The sequence below is a fragment of the Pangasianodon hypophthalmus genome, chromosome 29 (assembly GCF_027358585.1).
Source record: "Pangasianodon hypophthalmus isolate fPanHyp1 chromosome 29, fPanHyp1.pri, whole genome shotgun sequence".
NCBI classification, from domain to species: domain Eukaryota; kingdom Metazoa; phylum Chordata; class Actinopteri; order Siluriformes; family Pangasiidae; genus Pangasianodon; species Pangasianodon hypophthalmus.
The window spans coordinates 3,401,375-3,421,520 of record NC_069738.1 but is presented as its reverse complement, the minus strand read 5'-3'; the positions used below and the strand labels follow the sequence as shown (position 1 = coordinate 3,421,520).

The 20,146-nt window shown below is 39.0% G+C and overlaps 1 protein-coding gene and 1 long non-coding RNA gene across 51 annotated transcripts in view; both read left to right on the top strand.

Moving 5' to 3' along the window:
• The window catches only part of LOC113534414 (uncharacterized), a 272,572-nt gene that overhangs the window by 168,612 nt on the left and 83,814 nt on the right, over window positions 1-20,146 (top strand). The gene's annotated exons all lie outside the window — the stretch shown is intronic.
• Window positions 1,246-4,168, top strand: LOC128317696 (uncharacterized). The gene is made up of 3 exons (XR_008301252.1): window positions 1,246-1,398; window positions 3,541-3,644; window positions 3,917-4,168. It is a non-coding gene; the product is annotated as an uncharacterized LOC128317696 (long non-coding RNA).

Below are 20,146 nucleotides of genomic sequence, written 5' to 3'. Positions count from 1 at the left end.
AAGCTGTAACTCACTTTTACTTAGCTTGTATTTTTACAATAAACAGATAAAGTATCTATAATGGTTCTTTTTTAATTAATAAAATTTCTAAACCTTGTTAAATTGCTGTGGTGTAAGAGGAATAAAACACTTAGCAACGTGCCTCTTCCTTTGTTAAATTGTTTCTTTGTGAAGAGTTTTAAATGCGCTGTTGTTAAATAACCTGACACACATCATCCACCGTGAAAATGACTTCAATCATAAAAGTATATTTTCTTCATATTGCTCCATCATGTACATTTCAGTTTGTGCTGATAATGAAATTAACAGGGAAATAAATGATTTATGACAGAATCAAAACCTCGAGAAAAACAAGAACGTGTGTGCGTGTGTGTGTGTGTGTGTTATACCTGTGCTAGACGCTCTGGTTGGAGCTTGCTGTTGTCAGAGGTCAGCTCTTCCAGACAGAACATGAGTTCATGGGTCTGATCCACTGAAAAGATCACCTACACACACACACACACACACACACACACACCTGGGATTACTAAAAAACAATTCCATACAAACATCATGTCAACCTCACGCTTTAAACACAGGAAATATCCCATTTAAGTCTATATTTAACTTCTGTGATTGAAATGTTCATACAGTTTATGTACATGAGGATCTCACACACACAGAAGCATGTTTCACTCAGTCACACTGCACCAGAGCCATCAACTGAACCACATTAGCTAGTTTTTTATTTATTACATTTAAAGTGTACAATTTTTTCATTGGGTAGAAAATAATCCTCAAACACATGATGTTCTTGAGCTGCTGTTATTCACCCTCACAATGAGAGCTGCTCGGTGTTCAATTCCTGTCACACAATCATGGATACATGATACGCTATATGGCAAAAGTATGTGCACCCCTGACCATCACAGCTATATGTGGTTCTTCCCCAAACTGGTGCCACAAAGTCTGAAGCACACAATTGTATAGAAAGTCTCTGTGTGCTGTGGCATTACAATTTCCCTTCACTGGAACTAAGAGGCCCAAACCTGTTCCAGCATGACAATGCCCCTGTGCACAAAGCGAGCTCCATGAAGACATGGTGTGTGAAGGTTGGAGTGGAAGAACTCGAGTGTCCTGCACAGAGCCCTGACCTCAACCCCACTGAACACCTTTGGGATGAACTGGAACACTGACTGAACCCCAGACCTCCTCACCAACATCAGTGCCTGACCTCTGTGCTGTGTGTGTGTGTGTGTGTGTGTGTGTATATACCTCTTTTTGCTCCAGTAAGGGCAGGGCGTCTATGAGCAGAGTCATCCAGAAGCTGCGAGGAGCGATCTTTGCTGTCATGAGGGAGAGCAGGAGCTTCGCTGCCTCTGTGAACTTCTTCTCTCCGTACAGCCGGTGGAACTCACGGTACTTCCCTACACACACACACACACACACACACACACACACATATATATATGTATATGAGACTCAAATAATGAGACCCAAAAAAGCGATTTTCAGGTGCAATGCTAAAGTTTTTTAAAACAAGGAGAGAACTGAGGAACGTTACACACACACACACACACACACACACAGCAGATACCGAGGAATGTGAGTCTGTCGCTGAGGAGCATGGCAGGTCCGAGGTTATCGATCAGATCCAGATCAGAGAACGAGCCGCGTGTGCAGTAATCCTGCAGAAACCTGCACAGCACATGCAGCAGCTCAGAAATATTAAATACTAATAAAAAGAGCATTGAATTATTATACTGTTGAGCAGCATTATATATCAGTGTTCTCTGAGAAAGTGTTTCTGTTGCGATCAGAAATAAAATATACAGCAGTGGAAATGAATTCTAGCACAAAGACGCCTTTGTTTGTGCAGATTTTGGCTCAGCAGGTAAAAATCCCACAGAGTCCTGAGGATATATTTATCTACTCATTGATATATATATATATAAATATATATTTTTTGGAATAATATATAAAAATGATCTGTAACATTACACTTTTAAGTTCATTCAAGTTCACTGTTTTTGTACTGAAACAATATTGCACAAGATATAAAATAAGTGTATAAGACTTTCATGAAGCAGGGATTCTCAAATATATTGCAGTTCAGGGACTGTTTAACTGTAAATCAAAATAAAATCATTTTTAAAAAGTGTTTTATAAACATACTACAACTATTTAAATATAAGGCTCATTATTTAAAATATATACAGTAATATTTTGGCTAATTATTGGAGCCACAGAGCTTTTCTGCTTGAACTTTCGGGGAAGTGATGACATCAGTTAAAAAAAATAAAAAGACATTTTGAAAACTTAGTAAGTTTCTTTGAAACACACACACACACACACACACACACACACAGACCTCTCAGAGATGAGTGTGGCGAAGGCTGCGTCTTTAGCTCTGATACTCCAGGAGAGAGCAGAACCCAGTCTGTTATTACTGAGAGCCCTTTTAGCCATGATCTTACAGATACTGCGCACTGCAACACACACACACACACACACACACACAGTTACAATTCCATAAGCATAACAGATAATTACAGATTACAGCAGTCACACAATCTTTCTGTGTGTGTGTGTGTGTGTGTGTGTGTGTGTGTGTGTACCTTGCTCGTTCATCTGTCTCTGTTCACAGATCCTGAGCACCTTCAGCGCTTTGCGCTCCGTCTCCAGCGGCACTCTCTCCATCTGCAGCTCCAGATAAACACGGCCGAACTCGGGGCAGTGATCGAAATAATCCACCGCTAGCTGCCACAGACTGACACACACACACACACACACACACACACACACACACACACACAGAGCAGAGCCAGATGTACACATCACGTAGGTGTTTAAGTCATAAATAGGATATATTTTTAATACAATAGTGTGACACACGTATAAATATTATTTTAATACAATAGTAATAAACGTGTATAAATATTAATCAAAAGTTTAATTCTTCAAACTTTCAGTATTCTCAGAGTCTTTAACACACACACAGAGTCACAGAGAGTGAAAATGAGAAAAATAAGCACAAATCATCATTTTATTAGATACAGTAATGATTCAGATGCATTATATCCTTCTGAGTCTGGTTCCTCTCCAGGTTTCTTCCTCATGTCGTCTCAGGGAGTTTTTCCTCTCCACCGCCTCTCTGACTCGCTCATTAGGGATAAATTCAGACATTTACAATTTACATCCTGAATGTATTCATTTCTGTAAAGCTGCTTTGTGACAACGTCCATTGGTAAAAGCGCTACACAAATAAAAGTGAACTGAATTATATTTCTTTACTTCCACATGTTTCTGCCCCTTAGCACTGATATTTAGCTTGATTATATGTTTCTTAGGGAAAGCGGGACAAATGGGTGAATCCCAAATATTTTCCTATGTGCTATGAATGCTCACTACACTGGGTACTACATCATGGTAGACAGTGCACTAAATGTGCCTATAGTACATTATTGGAGCCACAAAAGAAACTTTTTAACACACACACACTTTGTTCAGTTGTGGAATCAGGTGATGCAGCTGTAAGGACGCTTGTGCTGTATGTTGTAGATGGAGGTAAAGCACAGTGTCGAGTGTGTAATGTGAAGATGGATGTCTCACCTGTGATGAGAGAAGAGTCCAGAGGCGTACTCCAGCACCAGGAACTCCCTCAGGTTAGAGCCAAAACTACACACACACACACACACACACACACAGACACGTACTTTGAGCCAAATGCATTATCAACATTTCAGAAATAAATGCTGCAAACAGCACTAATAATTAGATCATCAATATTATTCCTTTTATTTTCATCTTTTTCTATCTGTTACTATGATTATTATTATTATTATTATTATTATTATTATTATCTAACAGTTAAACAAATACTAACTAATACTTTCCTACTTTTTTGTATCTGAATTATTTGGCACATTGTTCACAGGTGCTTGGGGTTTACATTATGACACCTGAAGCGTGTGATGGTCGACAGGAGTTTGTTGTTATTTACTGTGACTGCAGGTTTGTGATCTCTGCTGCTGAGCTCATCTACATTCCACCATTTTAGGTAAAATGCTTTCTTTAAAGACTAGAAATGGACAACTATCAGACCCTGAAGGTGTGTGCCAACTTCTAAATTATACAAGCATTTTTAAATTGTTTAAATATTGTTATTATGATGTTATAAATATTTGCCCCCCCCCCCAAAACTAAAAGTTCATTTCTTTTAAAAATTATTCTATGAAATTCAAATTCTCAAAAAAAACAAAAAAAACAAAAACAAAGTGATACTAATAACAAGGAACGTTATTTATAAAACACCTTTCATACATTTCTAATGCAGCTCAAAGTGTTTTACTGACTGATGTAAAAAAAAAAAAAAAAAAAGTTGGCCAAAAATAAAACAGTAAAATAGATTATTACAAAAAAAAAAAATGCAGTAAATAAGAGCAGTGACAGTATGTAGATTTAATATTAAATTAATATCTAATTTTTAAAAAAGTGCAAAAAATCATTTAAATAATCTAAAAGTAATATGCCAGTACAAATCTGTAATTAGTAATGACAAATACTTTGCTAAATGCTAAAGTGAGGAAAAGCAAGTTATTAAGTTTCAGAGGTGGAATGTAGAAAGGCTAGAGCTAGATGATGTATATGCTTTAATAGTGTCATTTAAGTAATCAAAACGTTTTTATAAGTGTAAAAACAGTGCTTAGTGCAATCGCACTGATACAGCAAGATGAGCAAGAACAAATCAGCAGTAAATGTCCCGCCAACAACGACAACCAGCACAGCTAGCAAATTAGCAACGATGGCTAGCGCAGGGAAATGTGAAGAAATCCCTGCAGATAACGACGGAGTCTCTATGAGCCAGCTAGTAACGGAGTTAACAAAGCAACGAGCTTCGATAAAAGAAGAATCTCAGCTCTGATTCAAGAGGCCATGGTGCCGCTTCAGACATCGGTGAACGCTTTAACAGAGACATTGGCTAGTTTTCAGTCCCGCCTGTGCGCCACAGAGACACTCGCGAGCGGGAAGTTTTCGGAAAAAGCTATCAAAACTCTTCAAGAGCAAAACGCGACGCTTATGGATGGAGTTGATGACTTGGAAAACCGGTCACGGAGAGCAAATCTCCGGATTTTAAACGTTCCAGAGAGAAACAGCGAGAAAGGCCAGTCTACTGTCAAGCTCGTGTCCGAGATGCTAATGGAAGTCGTGGGTCAGGAAGGTTTTGAAAAGCCTCCCGAGCTAGAACGAGGACACCGATCACTGGGTCCAAAACCACAGGAAGGTCGAGCTCCCCGGCCACTGGCTCTATGTTCTCACACATTGCAGGAGAAGGAGAAAGCGCTAAGATGGGCCAGACAGAATGAGGCAAAATACAAGGGCTCGACTTTGAGAATCTATTCAGACATCTCCGCCGATCTCGCCAGAAAGCGCGCCACATTTAAAAACGGCAAACAGCTGCTGTATCAGAAGAATGTGCGATTCCAGTTGCTTCATCCAGCACGACTACGAGTTCATCATGAGGACGAGACATTCCTCTTCAATACGCCTGAGGAAGCTCAGCAGTTTTACTCAGCGGATTGCTACACGTGAATAACTCCTGGTATCATTGCAACCATATTGTGAATTACAGAAGAGACATGTTGACTTTTAGGCAGGCCTGAGACACCATGATAACTGGAAAAGCCTTTTCAGGACACCCCTGTTTCTAAGTGCACTTTCTGTTTTAGAGGGGTTTATAGGTTTTTCTCTGTGTTGATAAACGCAATGCCTTATTTTTTTATAATTCATTGGTTATATTATTGATCCTAGAACCTGAATATTAGGTCTAACTTCAAGCAATAGGTGTCACGGTTCATGGGTTCATCAGCCTCTTCTGGCTGTTCTGTGTACCACCGTTGATTAGTTCACTAGTTTCAGCTGCTACTCATTTACTGATCTATTTAAGCCTCAGTGTTTGTCTTGTCTTTGTCAGATGGTTGTTTCATGTCTGTGTTCTGTGCAGCACCTGTGGTTAGCTCTGTTTCCTGGTTCCCTGCTCTCTGGTGGATTACTGTCGTTCAGTTTTGGATTATTGGACTGTTTATCTTCCGTTGCAGCCGAGTGCTACCGAGGAAGCCTGCCTTCTCCGCACCCACGACTTCCCGTCCACAGTAACCCTGTTTGTCCAGTTCACACCACTTCACTTAATAAAGCATCACTTGAACTCGCACTTGAATCCATCTCGTTACTCCTGACAATAGGTGTGCACCTTCTGTTTTAGGGTGATTTATATGTCTCTTCCTTGACACCTTATTTTCATTCATTGAATATGTCATTGACTCATATGTAATAATGAAGCTCCATCATCCACAGTGTCACTCAATCAGGGACAGTCTGGGGCGGAGCGTCCATCTTTGAGTTTTCTGGTTACGTGAGGAAAAAATCGATCTCATCAGATGTATCAGTGTGTTTTCAGCTGAACCCTGAGCTCACGCTAGCAAGCAACAGAGCAACAGGTGACATTTCATTTCCTGTGTGAGTTTATGACTTCATCCCAGCGACAGTAACAAGTGACACGACAGAGAAACAGATTTTTTTTCTGTTTTAACTTAAATTCGTTATGGTTATGAGGCTGTAATGAAACAAATCCTCATACAAATCTGATGACGTTTTGTCCGATGTTTCTCCTGTTCTCACAGTGTTTGGTGATAAAAATGGAGGAAAAAAGTTTCTTTCTTTTATTAGAAAGTGATAACATTAGTGTCATGAGACTCCCACACGTGATAGCATTAACAGTCATGACGTGTCCACAAGAGGCAACTCACCAGGAACCTGTCGCTTGCTAGCATGAACTCTGCCTCAGACACGAGCAAGTCAAAGTGCTGAGGCGATTTTTTACATTTTGTTGAACTCAGTTTAATGTAAACATGTTTAATTTTATATGTGATGTTTACTGAATGGACGTGTTTTTATTTATTGATGTCATTGTGCAATACATGTGTGTTTAATTGCTGTATGTGTTTTATTGCTTTAGTGTCTTTTTCCTCTTAGGACTGTGGTCCAGACTTGTTATTACTAATGTTATTACTAAGACATACAGGTTATACCATAGACGCTAAAACTGTAATAACATAATAACATTTTGGGCCTTCACACACACATACAGAGCAACCATGTGAGTGTGTGTGTGTGAGAGAGAGAGAGAGAAAGACGATCTGCGTTCTGACTGTATACAGTGTGTATGGGTTTAAAACACAAGCCATAAAAATGTAATTGTCCTGATCACTGAGACTGAAGATGTGAATCTGAAAAAATGAGCTGTGCTTGAGAATCGAGACTGCCCCTGTGTGTGTGTGTGTGTGTTTATCCTTTTAATGGTGTTTTCAGCTTAAACCCACCCTGCTGCACCGACTGCAGAGATTGTGAGTACAGAAGAGTTCCTGAAGTATGTAACGTGTGTGTGTGTGTGTGTGTGTCCTGTATGTGCTTGTGCCATGCAACAGTTTGTACAGTATATGGTTCGAACATGTGATCTGTCCAGCTGCATGCAGAAATAAAATGTCTCTTTTAAAGCAAAGTGGAGGAAGAGTTTATTTCTTCAACACTATTAAGCTGTAAAATATTGTGTGTGTGTGTGTGTGTGTGTGTGTTTGTGCAGCATTTAAATAAATGGACAGTATTTAGAAGAGATCTATTAAGCAACACCTGTATGTGTGTAGCTTTTCTTGCTTTCAGGTGTGTGTCATCGTCACCTGTCTAAATTCTCTAGAGTTTTTTATGCTTAGAGAAAAAAACAGTATACCACACTCTATACGCATTATATCCCATACACCTGTCATATACAGGTAGGTCACACTGTATGTGTGCAAAAAAATAATGTAATAATTCAGTATAAAATGTGAAATCTTTCTCAGCTGCTTTCTTTTGTCTTTTTTCACAAACAGCTTTCCTGTGAGATTATTATTATTATTAATGACGTCACTGTTATTCTGTTTCTTGGTAATTAAAGTGGACTGGACTTGTAGTGTAACTTCAGACAACAAAACGTCAGGAGTCTCCCTGAACGAGTAAAAAAGTCAATTATTTCAGTTATTTCAATTTCACTGTTCGCTTTTTCTATTTGAAGTTCATCTAAATGAGCCGACTCAAAGAGTCGATTCATTTCCTGAACGACACATCACCGGAAGTGAGTCAGTTTTTCTAAAGTGAAAGTGTTTGTGTCTCAGCCGCGACTCCATTTTGAGGAGCGGCAGGAAAAGTAAATAAACTTCAACACCAGGCAGAAACGGTGATATTAATGTTACACAACGTGGATTTCTGACTAAGTGAGTGGTTTCTTTAATATTTAAAACGCTTTTATAATGTATTGAAGTCTAAAAGTCTAGAATGTAGTGAAGTGTAAAAGCAGTAAGAAAAGTGCGTCATGGCGGACTGAAGGCAGTGAGAAGCTGTTGTTTATCAGCTGTGGAGCTACTACAGATATATACACCAGCTCTTTTCTTTTCTCAATAATGAAACGTTCAAAAGCTTTTGTAACCTGAAATTTTAAACAGTTGAATTATTTTAACCCGAATTTTTGACAGCTTGAAATGTTTTAATCTGGATTTTAAAAAAAAAACGTGGTAGAAACGTGTAATAGCGTGTGAAGTGATCACGAGGCATGAGAGAGAGAGAGAGAGAGAGAGAGAGAGATGCACATAAGCACTAACTACATTGTGTAGAATGAGAAGGTCACTGCATATGGTGGACTGTCATCATTCTTAATAGTTGTTTTCTACATTGATGAACTTGACTGGATGCTAATGATATTTATGTAGCAGGGCTGGACTGGGACAAAAAATCGGCCCTGGCATTTTTTTCACTTCCATATATATATAAATATTCCCAAAGAAAAGAAGCTTATGGTCAAAGTATTTATTTAATTAATTTTAATTTATTTAATAAAATATAAGTATGCAACTGTGTACAACATATACTAGAATTTAAAATGTTGCCAGTAATCTCAGTAATAGAAGAATAAGAGAGGAAGGCAGAGAATAAATTAATAAATAATCAATTATCAAACACAGTGATTATCACTGTAAAGCTGCTTTGAAACAATTTGTATTGTAAAAAGCACTATATAAACAAAGATGACTTGATTACAGTACCGGTATCTTTATTATTGAAACTTAAGTATTTGCAAAAATGGCGTGTGCATATCACTCCAGTTAAGCTCCAAATCTTCTCTTCATACAAATGAAGACAGCCTTTAGGAGAGATGGTGGAGGTTGGGGGTCACACAGACAAAGGTGAGATTCATTTGACTGAGGAATCACAGGAAATACATGATATGCATTATTCAAATACTTTATTGCTATGACAATAACCACATGGTTTAAAAACACACAATCCCTATATTGTCCCAATCATTTGTTTGTTTCCACGTTTCACCAGCCACTCACGACGTTTCTGCTGTTTATTCTGCTACAGCCAGAGCTGCTATTGTCAAGGGGTTTCCTGGAGCTATGAATTGGTTTTAAACTTTCAGTGAGAGAACGCATTGGCCCATGGAAACCTCCATGAACACACTTGACTTTGCCAAAAAAAGCGTGGGGGAGGAATTTGTGTTTTATTAAAAAGTGTTTCTGTATTCTACACTCATGGTTAGATGCCTCTGTTTCCCCTACTTGCGAGTCCCTGTTATCAAGCTCCTCACCGAGTCAGCTACTCTCCTCTCCTCCTCCTGCTTGTCCCTTTGACCCGCATCACTCACAGCAGAGCGAGTCTGTTGCTGATAACGCTGCTGTGAAAGTTTCTGACCTGCAGACGAGGAAGAGGCTACTGCTGCAGCAGCCCCTACAGACAACATGTCGGTAATCTTCGCACATCTCGCGGCATCCGCCTCCAAACTTTTGAGCTTCTTTCCCCTGAGCTTTTCAGCACCACCTTATCAGAACCCTTATCGCTCCGTCTATGGCGCATTGTGATGGGCCAGTCCTTGGGGGAAAAAAATAAAAATAAAAAATAACATTGTACCGGCCCAATAGTGCGGCGACCCACAGGGAAAATGCCCGGTATGCCAGATTACCAGTCCAGCACTGCTACCTAGTCATTTCTAAGTTCATCTAAAAGGGCCAGCTCAAAGAGTCGATTCGTTTGCGAATCACTCGTGAATCACTCAGAATGAATCTTAATAATGAAGTGGAAGTGGAAGTGTTTCAGCCGCGACTCCATTTTGTTGCTGCAGGAAAATTAAATAAACTTCAACACCAGGCAGAAACGGTGATATTAATGTCACACAACATGGACTTCTGACTAAGTGAGTGGTTTCTTTAATATATAAAACGCTTTTATAATGTATTGAAGTCTATAAGTCTAGAATGTAGTGAAGTGTAAAAGCAGTAAGAAAAGTGCGTCATGGCGGACTGAAGGCAGTGAGAAGCTGTTGTTTATCAGCTGTGGAGCTACTACAGATATATACACCAGCTCTTTTCTTTTCTTAATAATGAAACGTTCAAAAGCTTTTGTAACCTGAAATTTTAAACAGTTGAATTATTTTAACCTGAATTTTTGACAGCTTGAAATGTTTTTATCTGGCTTTAAAAAAAACAACAACTAGTGGTAGAAAAGTGTAATAGCGTGTGAAGTGATCACGAGGCATGAGAGAGAGAGAGAGAGATTACTACAAGGTGTAAATCATTAATAAATCATTAATAAATAACTAAGAAATGAAGCCTCCCTCTATGAGCTCCCAGGTGTGTTGTGATTGGTCAGGAGTGAGTTTGATTAGAGTCTGACTTGTTTGCTGTTTCTGAGTATCCCGGATGTTTTCACTGAATTGCTTTACTTGAATTTTTCACTTCCTGAATTGTTTTAATGTGTATGTTTTTTTTTAATGTGTATTTTTATCTTTTACCCAACATTTTCAAATTTACACATGCTAGGCTAATGAAATATTAGAAAAAGAAATAAAACGAGTATAGCCAGTTACTGATTGCAGATTCCTTCTACTTAAGGTACAGGGCCAGGGGATGTTCATCCTCAAGCTCTTCACTGCAGTCTGGTGGTTTATCCATCTTCAAATGCACATAAGCACTAACTACATTGTGTAGAATGAGAAGGTCACTGCATATGGTGGACTGTCATCATTCTTAATAGTTGTTTTCTACATTGATGAACTTGACTGGATGCTAATGATATCTATCTAGTCATTTCTAAGTTCTAAAAGGGCCAGCTCAAAGAGTCGATTCGTTTGCGAATCACTCGTGAATCACTCATAATGAATCTTCATAATGAAGTAGAAGTGTTTGAGTCTCAGCCGCGACTCCATTTTGTTGCTGTTGGAAAAGTAAATAAACTTCAACACCAGGCAGAAACAGTGATATTAATGTCACACAACATGGACTTCTGAGTAAAAGTGAGTTATTTCTTTAACATAAATGTCGTCATATTTTACTGACCTCATGTAGAAACAGCAGTAAAACTTCACTTCAGTGGAACTGAAATCATCTTCCCTGTAAAGCTGCTGTTTATCAGGTGTGTGTTATTTATTCGAGTTTCTCTCTTCCTTTTCTCATTAATTAAACATTCAGAGTGTTTGGGGGAATTTAGCTTTATTAGTGTGGAACAGACATAATGTGTTTTGATGTTTGGCTGCTGACGAGTCACTGTGTAAAACCTTTTATTTCATGTCCAGCATTTAGCAGATGCCCTTCTCCAGAGCGACTCATTCATCTCATTTATACACCTGAGAGGTTGAGGGTTAAGGGCCTTGCTCAAGGGCCCAGCAGTAACAGCTTGGCAGAACTGGGATTTGAGCTCACAAACATCTGAGCAGAAGTCCAGCGTCTTCACCCCTGAGCTACCACACAAACTGCCGAAAGGTCCTAATATTCAAAAATGGAGACCCCAGAGTTGGACACAGATAATGTGACTCCGCCCTCAGAAAAGAGGTAAGATACCATGTCCTAGTATTTTAGTCATTAAATGTTCATATCTGAAATACGTAGTGAGTATATATGAAAAGAATAACTTAACAAAAATCTATATGCTAAGAATGAAAAGTTAGCAGTCACCACTTGAAAAAATGCTAGATTCTGTTCATTGTGAGTAAAATGATGTCTTTATAAAAATTAACCATGCAGTCAAACAGTGAAGAGCAGGCATGAGACAATACACTAAAGCCATGATACGAGACATATCCCTCTACAGGCTTCACAAGATGATAGTGATGAGAGTGTGTTGACACAAATTAAACCGCTGCAATATCTGTAGAATAGGGCCATAATCAAAGTTTTTAATTTTTTCCCCAGGCGTTAATTATAACCTGTATTTCAGACTGCGTTCAAGCCAACCATGATAGAAACTGTAGTGCACATATACACAACGGTTTATGGTAACTATCTTTGGATGGCTACACTTTGGATATCTGCTGTGAATTCTGGACAGTTTGAAAATGTTGAGCAGTAGTGTACTACAAGCCATTTCAGTGTTATTTTTTTCCAAGTTTACGCAGGCCAAATGAAATAAGGCTGTGGACTATTAAGTAAGTATGCTTCGAGGCAGTTAGGTTCCCACTCAAAAACTTCTCGCTCTCTATGCTACTGCCTGTGCTGCTGCTGTCTAGTGTTTAAGAAGAGGCAGAGGTCAGAATGAATATTAAACAGAAATATTGCGGTATATGATATGATAGAAAATACTGGTGAGATGAATTTGTATCCAGATTTGCGAGACAGTGAAATTCTGTCTCATGCCCATTCTATAATGTTGTGCAGTAAACGACAGAGAAAGAGATCAGACTCATCAGCACCCAGCTGTGTCTCCATGAAGAGTGATGAGTCTATGGATCCTCCTCGGAACTTTAAAAATGGAAACCCTTCATGTGCACACAGGTAACATCCCATAGTTCTCATAGCTAAATTCACTGCAGGGCAAAAGGCCATGTTACACATTCTTTTATCCAGTCCAGTGTCATTAGCAGCATTTTGATATTCATTGATTTATGCTATACTTTAATTAGGCCCTAATGCTGCTACAGTACTTTCACTAAACATTTTAGAGTTATGAATATCAGTAAATGTGCATTTCAGTGTTTCACAGTGTCACATACATAATATGGAAGTAAATGCATCTTTATGTGACAATAAAAGTAATAGTAATGGCTACCAAAATAATTAAAGCAACCAATAAAGACGGTGTATTCCACTGCGCATTGTTTGAGCAAATTGAGTAAAATAACAAGTCAGTCAAAAACTGTAAAGAGTGTATATGAGGATTTTCTATAATGTTGAACAGTAAACGACAGAGAAAGAGATCAGACTCACCAGAACCCAGCTGTGTCTCCATGAAGAGTGATGAGTCTATGGATCCTCCTCGGAACTTTAGAAATACAGACTCCTCATCTGTACCCAGGTAACATCCTATAGTTCTCATAGTTAAAGTCACAGTTAATGGCTGTGCTACACAATCATTAGCAGCTGTTTTGATTTATATAATGGTTACTTGGTCTTTAGTTGTACTGCAAAATATAAAAAGTATTGATACCGTACATGCTTTAGACAGAATAGTGTAAACATTTATTCAGGTCAAAATGTCTTAAATGCTAAAACAAGAAATGCTAATGTAAGCAATACTACTAATTCTTTTTACTACAAGGTCTTTTTGACTACTACTACTAACACTACTACTACTAATAATAATAATAATTAAGGAGTCCTAATAGGAAATAGAAATTGTGAAAATAATATGATATATGTAAAAACCAGGCTATAAAATGTAATAAAACAGAAGCAAGTATTCAAAACTGATTCTAAAATTAATAGTAAGTGCATTGTAACAACATTGTAGTTTTGTACTAAAATCCAGGCACCAATGAGATCATTGTTACTTTGCTGTGTCTTTGAGTATTTCTGTAAAATATGATAGAAAATGGAGACCCTTTATATGAATACAGGCAATGACTATTTACCAAAGGTCATATAACTGACATTTATTAATGTATTTATTAATGATAATGAAAATCAGCATTTTCCTCAGCCTAAACTTCCACCTCCCAAAAACATGTAAGTAGGTCTAGTGATAATTAAATTGTGCCTCTGTGTGATGGACTGAAATCTCATTCGCAATGCAGTAGAATTCTAGCTAGAGTTACAGATTTTTATACCTGTCAACTTTTCTAGCAGGATTTTTTTAAAATTAGTAAATATCTGTATTTGAATCTATTTAGAACAATATCTGTACAACAGTGGCGTTAAACTCAAATTATGCCTGGGCCACATCAGCGTTTTTGTGAGACTTATAATCAAGGTTTATACATTTTTGCTCACATTTATCATATTCTGTCAACTAACACCAATAATCTATAGACTCTGAAATTAGAACAAGATGTTTCTATAGCAAAAAAAAAGGGCTAACAGAAACTATTAAAGTGTATGCATAACATTTATAATAACATTAGTAATAATATAATTTGTATAATAAATATAATACCGTTTGTTATACTGTATATTAAAAAGTTTTTTTTATTAATTCATTCCTTTATTTAATTTTATTTGATACCAGCTGCTCTGATGAGAAACAGGATTAGCCAGTTGGAATGAGGCATTTTTCCTGTTTCTGTTAGAAAGTTACTAGCCAGATATAGCTACACTATAAGCTCAGAGAAATGGAGGTGAGAGCCAGTGAAGTAGTTGCTGGAGTCTCCTGCAGAAGAAAAGTTGATCAGAATTTATAATATAAGGTGTAATTTTCTCCTATTATTAACATAGAATTTTATTTTTTTTTCAGTGGAGTTGACATAATGCAATTTTATGGCACCATTATTTAATGTAGAAAGATTGTTCGATGGTAAATTGTGCCCCAAATGATTAAAATAACAAATTAGTGTCATCACCGCTCCTACTGCAGACAGCGTGTGACACTTAGTAATTTAACTGTACAGATGAGGAAAACCATCCTGATTTTATTTTGTATATTTCCTCATCCCAAGCAATTAATTTGTGTTTACACCACTACAAGCACAAAACACAACATGCTTCTGAATCGTTTCAGATGTGAGTGTGACTTACATCAAGTGCAGCACACAGGCCTAATTCAGACTGCGTTCAGGCCAACCGCGATAGAAACTGTAGTGCACATATACACAACGGTTTATGGTAACTATCTTTGGATGGCTACACTTTGGATATCTGCTGTGAATTCTGGACAGTTTGAAAATGTTGAGCAGTAGTGTACTACGAGCCATTTCAGTGTTATTTTAGTTCACGCAGGCCAAATGAAACAAGACTGTGGACTATTAAGTAAGTATGCTTCAAGGCAGTTAGGTTCCCACTCACAAACTTCATGCTTTGTATGCTACTACCTCTGCTGCTGCCGCCTAGTGTTTAAGAAGAGGCAGAGGTCAGAATGAATATTAAACAGAAATATTGCGATATAGCCATGGGGGTCACAGTCCAGTGACGTCTGTGCCGGTCCCAAGCCCGGATAAATAGAGAGGGTTGCGTCAGGAAGGGCATCCGGCGTAAAACATTGCCAAATTTAAACATGCAAATCGTCAGTACTCTGAATTCCATACCGGATCGGTCGAGGCCCGTGTTAACAACGACCGCCATCGGCGCCGGTGACCTACAGGGCGCCGGTGGAAATTGGGCTACTGTTGGTCGAAGAAGTAAAGGAGGGAGGAGAGTCCGTAGACAGAGAGAGAAGAGGAAAGGTAAGAGTGTAGGACTGAGAATAGGGACTCTGAATGTTGGTACTATGACAGGGAAAGGTAGAGAGCTGGCTGATATGATGGAGAGAAGGAAGGTGGATATACTGTGTGTACAGGAGACCAAGTGGAAGGGTAGCAAGGCTCGTAGTATAGGAGCAGGATTCAAGCTGTTTTATTATGGTGTGGATAGTAAGAGAAATGGGGTAGGTGTGGTCTTGAAGGAGGAGTTTGGGAGGAATGTTCTGGAGGTGAAGAGAGTGTCAGACAGGGTGATGAGTCTGAAGTTAGAGATTGAAGGGGTGATGTTGAATGTTGTTAGTGGTTATGCCCCACAGGTAGGTTGTGAGTTAGAGAAGAAAGAGAGATTCTGGAGTGAATTGGATGAGGTGATAGAGAGTATTCCCACGGGTGAGAGAGTGGTGATAGGAGCAGATTTTAATGGACATGTTGGTGAGGGGAACACAGCTGATGAAGAGGTGATGGGCAAGTTTGGAGTTAAGGAAAGGAACCTTGAAGGACAGATGGTAATGGACTTTGCTAAGAGGATGGACATGGCTGTCGTTAACACTTATTTTCAGAAGAGGGAGGGGCATAGAGTGACTTACAAGAGTGGAGGTAGGAGCACACAGGTAGACTACATCCTATGTAGAAGAGGCAGTCTGAAAGAGATTAGTGACTGTAAAGTGGTAGTGGGAGAGAGTGTAGCCCGACAGCATAGGATGGTGTTGTGTAGGATGACTTTGATGGTCTGTAAGAAGAAAGGGTCGAAGATAGAGATAGAGAAGAAAACCAAGTGGTGGAAGCTGAAAAAGGAGGAATGTTGTGAGGACTTTAAACAGAAGTTAAGGCAGGCTCTGGGTGGTCAGGTAGTGCTGCCAGATGACTGGGAAACTACAGAAGAAGTGATCAGGGTGATAGGAAGAAAGGTGCTGGGTGTGTCCTCTGGAAGGAGGAAAGAAGATAAGGAGACTTGGTGGTGGAATGAGGGAGTTCAGGATAGTATTCAGAGGAAGACGTTAGCCAAGAAGAAGTGGGACATGGACAGGACTGAAGAGAATAGACAGGAATACAAGGAGCTATAGCGCAGAGTGAAGAGGGAGGTGTCTAAGGCCAAGCAGGAGGCATATGACGAGTTGTACACTAGGTTAGACACTAGAGAAGGACAGAAGGACTTATACAGGTTAACTAGGCAGAGGGATCGAGATGGGAAGGATGTGCAGCAAGTTAGAGTTATTAAGGATAGAGATGGAAGGGTGCTCACAAGTGAGGAGAGTGTACAGAGGAGATGGAAGGAGTACTTTGAAGAGCTGATGAATGAGGAAAATGAGAGGGAAAAAAGAGTAGAAGGGGTGACCTCTGTGGAACAGAAAGTAGATAAAATTAGAAAGGATGAAGTCAGGAAGGCTTTGAAGAGGATGAAAAGTGGTAAGGCAGTTGGTCCTGACGACATCCCGGTGGAGGTCTGGAAGTGTCTAGGAGAGGCAGCAGTGGAATTTTTAACTAGTTTGTTTAACAGGGTTTTAGAGAGGGAGAAGATGCCTGAGGAATGGAGAAGTAGTGTATTAGTGCCGATCTTTAACAATAAGGGTGACGTGCAGAGTTGCGGCAACTATAGGGGGATAAAGTTGATGAGCCATACAATGAAGCTATGGGAAAGAGTAGTGGAAGCTAGGTTAAGGAAGGTAGTGGAAATTTGTGAGCGGCGGTATGGCTTCATGCCCAGAAAGAGCACAACAGATGCAATTTTTGCTCTGAGAATTTTGATGGAGAAGTATAGGGATGGTCAGAGGGAGTTGTACTGTGTGTTTGTAGACTTGGAGAAGGCGTATGACAGGGTGCCAAGAGAAGTGCTGTGGTACTGTATGAGGAAGTCAGGAGTGGCAGAGAAGTATGTCAGAGTAGTGCAGGACATGTATGAGAGGAGCAGGACAGTGGTGAGGTGTGCTGTAGGTCAGACAGAGGAGTTCAAAGTGGAGGTGGGACTGCTTGATGTTTGCGGACGACATTGTGATCTGTAGTGAGAGCAGGGAGCAGGTGGAGGAAAACCTGGAGAGGTGGTGGTTTGCGCTGGAGAGAAGAGGAACGAAAGTCAGTTGTAGTAAGACTGAGTACATGTGTGTGAATGAAAGGGAGGGAAGTGGAACAGTAAGATTACAGGGTGAAGAGGTGAAGAAGGTTCAGGAGTTTAAGTACTTGGGGTCAACAGTCCAGAGTAATGGAGAGTGTGGGAGAGAAGTAAAGAAGCGAGTGCAGGCAGGTTGGAATGGGTGGAGAAAGGTGTCGGGAGTTCTGTGTGATAGAAAAATATCAGCGAAACTGAAGGGGAAGGTGTACAAGACAGTGGTGAGACCAGCCATGCTGTATGGTTTAGAGACAGTGGCACTGAGGAAGAGACAGGAGTCAGAGCTAGAGGTAGCAGAGCTGAAGAACAGCTCATGTTGGACGTTTGGGGGACAAAGCTAGGGAGGCCAGATTAAGATGGTTTGGACATGTTCAGAGAAGGGAGAGTGAGTATATTGGTAGGAGAATGTTGGACATGGAGCTGCCAGGCAGGAGGTAAAGAGGGAGGCCGAAGAGGAGGTATATGGAGGTAATAAATGAGGATATGAAGCTAGTGGGTGCAAGTGTTGAGGATGCAGAAGATAGGGATAGGTGGAGAGTGATGATTCGCTGTGGCGACCCCTGAAGGGAAAAGCCAAAAGAAGAAGAAGATGATATGATACAAATTCATCTCACCAGTATTTTGTATCCAGATTTGGGAGACAGTGAAATTCCGTCTAATGCCCATTCTATAATGTTGTGCAGAAAACTCCAGAGAAAGAGATCAGACTCACCAGCACCCACCTGTGTCTCCATGAAGAGTGATGAGTCTATGGATCCTCCTCGAAACTTCAAAAATGGAAACCCTTCATGTGCACACAGGTAACATCCCATAGTTCTCATAGCTAAAGTCACTGCAGCACAAAAGGTCATGTTACACATTGTTTTATCCAGTCCAGTGTCATTAGCAGCATTTTGATATTTATTGGTTTATGCTATACTTTAATTAGGCCCTAATGCTGCTACAGTACTTTCACTAAACATTTTAGAGTAATGAATATCAATAAATGTGCAGTTCAGTGCTTCACAGTGTCATGATGTGATAATAAAAGTATTAGTAATGGCTAACAGAATAATTAAAACAACCAATAGCAAGTCAGTCAAAAACTGTAAAGGATGTATATAAAGGACTTCCTATAATGTTGTACAGTAAACTCAAGAGAAAGAGATCAGACTCACCAGAACCCAGCTGTGTCTCCATGAAGAGTGATGAGTCTATGGATCCTCCTCGGAACTTTAGAAATACAGACTCCTCATCTGTACCCAGGTAACATCCCATAGTTCTCATAGTTAAAGTCACAGTTAATGGCTGTGCTACACAATCATTAGCAGCTGTTTTGAATTATATTCTAGTTACTTGGTCGTTAGTGAAACTACAAAAGTATTGATGCTTACAGTATCAGCTTTAGACGAAATAGTATAAACATTAAGGTCAAAATGTCTTAAATGTTAAAACAAGAAATGCTAATGTCAGCAAAAAAAAAAAGGAAACAATATAATGACACTACTACTACTACTAATAAACATTAAGGAAATCTAATAGAAAATAGACATTTTGAAAATAATTTGATATATGTAAAAACCAGGCTATAAAATGTAATAAAACAGATGCATGTATTCAAAACTGATTCTAAAATTAATAGTAAGTGCATTGTAACAACATTGTAGTTTTGTACTAAAATCCAGGCACCAATGAAATCATTGTTACTTTGCTGTATCTTTGAGTATTTCTGTAAAATATGATAGAAAATGGAGACCCTTTATATGAGCACAGGCAATGACTATTTACCAAAGATCATATAACTGACATTTATTAATGTATTTATTAATGATAATGAAAATCAGCATTTTCCTCAGCCTAAACTCCTCCCAAAAACATGTAAGTAGGTCTAGTGATAATTAAATTGTGCCTATGTGTGATGGACTGAAGTCTCATCCACATTGCAGTAGAATTCTAGATAGTTACAGAGTTACAGATTTTTATACCTGTGAGTCTTTCTAGCAGGCTTTTTTAAATTAATAAATATTTATTATTAGATATATAAAATTAATAAAATAAGTATTTGCAATTATTTAGAACATGTTATCTGTTCATTCTGAATGATGTTCTGTTATATCCCTAATGAGCACATACCCCTCCAAAAGTATTGGAACAGCAATGCCAACTCTTTTGTTTTTGCTATACACTGAAGACATTTGGGTTTGAGGTTCATCTAAAGATGAGTATGAGGCAATAAATCAGAATTTCAGCTTTTATTTCCTGAAAGCTAAGGTGCTGTGTTCTAAGTGGTTTAACACACCTAGATGTAAATATCAGGACATGAAAGCTGAAATTCTGATCTATTGTCTCATACTCATCTTTTGCTCTCAAACTCAAATGTGTTCAGTTTTCAGCAA